The sequence below is a fragment of the Pleurodeles waltl genome, unplaced genomic scaffold (genome assembly GCF_031143425.1).
Source record: "Pleurodeles waltl isolate 20211129_DDA unplaced genomic scaffold, aPleWal1.hap1.20221129 scaffold_39, whole genome shotgun sequence".
Classification (NCBI taxonomy): Eukaryota; Metazoa; Chordata; class Amphibia; order Caudata; family Salamandridae; genus Pleurodeles; species Pleurodeles waltl.
This window is the reverse complement of record NW_027150097.1, coordinates 5,741,905-5,747,089: the sequence shown is the minus strand read 5'-3', so window position 1 is coordinate 5,747,089 and position 5,185 is coordinate 5,741,905. Positions and strand designations below refer to the sequence as shown.

The window sequence follows — 5,185 nt, the reverse complement described above, 5'->3', positions numbered from 1 at the left end:
TCCCCCCTTGGTAAAGAACTATGGCCATACTTCCTGCACTTGGGGCTGCATCTTGGGGTACACTCGGGACAGGTTGTCTTTGTGCTAGATTAGAAGATGACCCAATTAATGGAGTCAGTAATATGCTAGGTAACTGTAAGGTTCTTACTGCAACTGGTACAGGGGTCTTGGCCTGAGATAGGGCGGAGTTCTCCGTATAGCTTGGAGGCTCCACCAAGGATCCCACAGTCACTGAATTCTCAGGTATTACCTGTGGAGCGGCATTGTACAGGGGTGGTCTAACCTGAGCAATTCTATCAGGGGGTCTTTTTCTCCACTTTCTATATCTGCTTCTTGCTCAACTTTTTCTTCATCCTTCACATTCTCACAGTCACCCCGAACCTCAGTTTAGTACTATGATCTCCCAAGCAGCCTTACTAAATTCTCCCTCACTTATCTCACCTTTGACTTATCCAAAACCCCTCCTGCTACTATGATCTCCCTAACCCCTCTCCACAGACTCTTCCCTCCTCCATCTCTCCGGTACTTATCCCAAGCCTCATCCTGTTACTATAAACTCCCAATTAACACTTCTGGATTCTTCCCTCCTCCATCTCTCCGTTGCTCATCCCAAGCCTCATCCTGTTACTATAAACTCCCAATTAACACTTCTGGATTCTTCCCTGCTCTTCCCGTCATTATTTTATTAAAACCTACTAACAAACTCTCATTTCCTCTGCTCACATCAACTAATACTAATGCTGTGCTCATATCTCCCTGTACTAATCCACCACTAATTCTTTTGGTTCCGGAGTAGGTGCTACTCGCCGAAAAGTGCTTCGACGCCTCCTCAGGGCTAGTAAGCTCTATATAAATGCAATTACAATTACAATTACGATTAGAGTTCATCTGATGCAACGTTAACAGAACCAGGACCAGCAGGACCTGTCCCTGGCTTAGTACATTTAGGAGACTTTCTGAGAACTTTTTGTGCCGACTAGTGTGAAACTATTAAAGTTTATTTTAGAAGCGGAATAAACAATAATATTACGTGACATCGGATTATGTTTAAACAAGATGGAAGGCAGCGTAATCACGGTTCAATATTAGCAATAAGTCCCATATAGCGCCTGGATGTTATTAACAGAAAATTAGCGCTCACAATACCCACAAGTAAACATGAAACACTCTAAATAAATCACATAAGTAAAACAAAACCCAAATATAACTCTGATCCAACTCTGAGAAACCTATTTTGTTTGAGCGCTATGTACATTTAACATAATAACATAACCCCCTTTTTAACTTTTGGATTCCAAAAAAAATAAATGAAAATATATAATCAAATTCGGTCTACTCAGCCCTTTTCCCTATAAGTGAAATGATCTGGTAGGTTCACAGCTTTATCAAGCCCTTGAGTTTGTGATTAGAAACTGCCTAGATAGACAGCACCCGGGGCCACTTCTCATACCACATGGTGCCGCCTCCATACAGCCCAGCTTTAGATAGCTCAGTGGGTGGAGCGGCGGCCTGTAGTGGAAGAGCTGACATCCTCAGGTCACAAATCCGCTCCCAGGACTTTTCCAAACTCTCCTCTGTTTCCTCTGCTTTCCAATCTAAAGCAGCTCCTTTCTCAGCCCCTCAGACACCTTGGTTTTTCCCGCCTCCTCTCCTCTCTCCCCCTTCCCAGTCCAGCTCCCTCCTCCAGCTGGGGGGGCGGGAGAGTGTCCCCTCAGTCCCTTTGTGCAACCCCCCCTGATGAGACAGAGCCGGGGGGGGGCCCCTGGGCTGAGGAGCGAGGCCGGTGCCCCCCACCCCCGGCTGAAGCAGCCCGGAGCTGCTTGTTGTGAGTGTGGAAGGTGATGCTGCTGGGAGCTGCTGAGAGCGTCTGCTGGGAGGGGAGGAGGCTGTGTGAAGTGTTGAGGAGCAGCGGGTTTGTGTGTGTGTTTTGTGCAGTGTAAGTGTGTGTTTGTTCAGTCTGTGTAGGAATAAACTCACTTCACAACTGAGGGCGGGTTGCAGAACACGACAAGTAGCAGCTCATCAGAGTCGTGCTCAGCAGTTCCTCGTTAGTATAGTGGTCAGTATCCCCGCCTGTCACGCGGGAGACCGGGGTTCAATTCCCCGACGGGGAGAGGATAATTTTAACCTATTACTATTTTAAATGTGTAATTTAGAGTGAGATTCTGACATTGAGACTTTTCATTTATTACCACATTTCGACGAAGTAACATTTTTAGCAATGTAATCATATGTCTTTCAAAAACTAGCACGGACAATCTTTTAAATGTTACACCCTTGGGAAAAGATGCCTGCCTTTTCATGTCAAGTTACTGTGTACTTTCTCGAAAAAGAAAACGTGTACTGGAGGGCTATTATATTTAAATAAAATCAAAGTACTACATAATAAAAAAAATGCATCTACGCTAGTGTTTTTCTCACTTTAAATTAATTAAATGTTGGAGTGGGCTCTGAATAAGGATTTGTTTTCTACAAAGGTGAAACGTTTCATCTATTTAAGTGTAAAAGTTGCAGGCAGATTGTGCAAGCAAAAGAACCAGTGACCCGGACGTGCTCGCCTCGCCACCCTCGTCAGAGCTTTAATACTTCCAAGGTTACTAAATCCAGGCCAGGTTTTGCAGTGTATTCTGGGACTTGTAGTCCTGTGTATAATACTAACATTGGGAGGGGTCCGAGCCTCCAAAGCGAAACCCTGGACTGGATGAAGTGCTCGTGGTGGAGTCGGGGAAACCTGCGAGCTTTGTCGAGCCCTAGAATGAGCTGCAGGGATCCCCAGAAAAAGCACTGACCCACTAGAGGTGCACTGGGTATTTCTCTTCATAGCTAACTGGTTCTTGCTGTTTTCCTCTCCAGGATGCAGGCGGAGTGAGGGTCTCCTAGTCCTAGGCTTGGCAGCTCCCAGAGTGCGGGGTGTTTAAGGTGCAGTACATTTCCCTCTTCCAGGTCTGCTCTAATGTAGTTTATTTTGTACGTCCGGTGATATTTCCCCCCTTTAGTGAGGAGAGACCTGAGTGTTTTCCCATCTATTTTGACTTATAAACAGAGGCAGTAACAGCACTGTGCTGGGTCCCAGTGATCAGGGATCCATTGCTGGTTAGGAAAGCGTCGAGTTCGTTTTCATGATACGGTTCGATTCCGCGCAGGCAAAATGTCATATTTTTTATTTCATTGGAACACATTTTTTTAATTCTAAAATTGGAACTGTTTCATTACGTGCGTTACTTCTTCATTTGACCTGCCACCATTAATAACAACGTTTCAGGCAAATAGATAAACCACTGGCAACAAGAGTAACTTCTGGTTCAGAACTTTATCCTTGAGAACATTTTTTTGTTTACGAAAGTATTCATAATCTGAGTAATATCTCAGTGACAGTTTTTCTCGAGGAAAATATGTTCCTACTATTAACATCTCTTGTAACCTCTCATGTTGTTATGATCTGCTCTGGGGGTGTTGGTTTGTCACAGTGCTTAATTTGTGCTTGTTGTTTCCGATGCTCAGCTCCGGCACTTATTTTTGAGGATGGGCGCTTATTTTTCTGCCTCAAGCATTTACTGCGAGCAAAAGACACATATGGGAAAGATGGAGGAAGAGAAAGACGGAAAAGCGTCACAAAGGGAGAAAGCAGAAAGCTGCAAGAGTGTGAGGAAGGGGCAGGGAGTGGCTGTAAAAGGATTGAAGGGGGCCGAGATGGCTTCAGGATTACGCTGCCTCAGTATTCCCTCTTCGCAGAGTTAATTGCAGCAGCCGCGTGTTTTACAGGAGGGCTTTGGGCACAGCACGTTTTTATTTACAAAGTAAGCACTTGTGTCTACAGATCACTAGAAGATTCCCCCGAGGGGCACATTTCTCAACTTCACCAGAATAATACTTCATAAGTGACGGCGGGGTGTGTATAAGGGGCGGAAATAAAATACAGCAATTGGTTTACGTTTTGCTTTTCTGGAATAGCCGAGGGTTGGCAGATGAAAAACAAGCATTTGCAATGCAACGGGTCTCGCGTTTGCTCATGTTAGAGCTGATAGCGTTATAAACTCCTAACCTGACTTTTCACCTATCGGCAAAAGTGCATTTATGTACGTAACCCGAAAAAGTGCAATTAACTTTGTTAAGCGTTCGACTTCTGCCAAGCAAAATCGCGCTAGGAAAATAGAGAAAAAAAGTAGTCCACGAGCCAGACAGAAAACAGCGAGCCTCGCATGCTTTCTGTACTTGGTCGATGCGCTTGAGGAGGGCTAGCCACCGGAAAAGGCATGACGTATGCATGCCTTCGACTAATGAAAGCACGCAGATTTTAATAGGCAAGCCCACGAACCAATGAAAAACACTGACGTGACGTCAACAGGGCTCCGAGCCCTTTTCTAATACCTAAAGCGCATCGCTGCGATAAGGATGCTCGACCCTAATAAATTGTAGAACATTGTCAGGATTATTTTTTAACTCTTCCTCAGACAAAAACTGGCATCTTCCTCTTGAACTCAACAGGTCTCTTTAACCCCTGTCTAGTTATAATTCTTAAGCAACCAGTGCTGTTGATTGCTTTAGCATAATAACTAGAAAATCAAATGTCAAGCCATGCTAAAAATAAACAATATATTTGAGCAAGATGTATTACCACCTTGCCATGAATTAAATACCTCAACAACTTGGTACTTCTTGCTGTTGTATTTTGAAACATACAGCTGAATAACTCAACATATTTAATTTAGAAAGAGGCAAAGGCAAGAAAATAACAAAGGCAGTTTACCATTCTATGCCCAGATTTTCAGCTTTTGATTAATAAAATACCACCCAAACCAATCTGGAATAAATAAATTGACTGGTGACACCTGCGTTGGAAAGGTGGGACCAGGCACGGCCCTTTAGATGGGGTTTCACAATGACATATAATCTGGACACTCAGGGCTTTAAAGGGCAGTTACTGTCTGGTACTGAGTACCTGCACTTCTTTCATTTGATACGGAGGGGTCCTGCACTTCTCAGCCCAGCTACAAGACATTTAACTGAAGAGTACCAGCACTTTTCAGGAGCAACAGGCACTGTAAATAGTGATTAACTGCACCTTTATATTTCCATTTAAAGCACTGAGGACACCCCAGAGACCTTTGGCAGAAAGACCCGACCCCCCAATAGCCAGCATCCCCCACAGAGACCTTAGATGGCATGATCCTTCTCCAGGCGGCCT

General features: G+C 44.5%; 1 non-coding gene across 1 annotated transcript; it reads left to right on the top strand.

Moving 5' to 3' along the window:
• The first annotated feature begins 2,042 nt into the window (after positions 1 to 2,042).
• Positions 2,043 to 2,114, top strand: TRNAD-GUC (transfer RNA aspartic acid (anticodon GUC)). Its single transcript has one exon. It is a non-coding gene; the product is annotated as a tRNA-Asp (tRNA).
• The last annotated feature ends 3,071 nt before the right edge of the window (positions 2,115 to 5,185 follow it).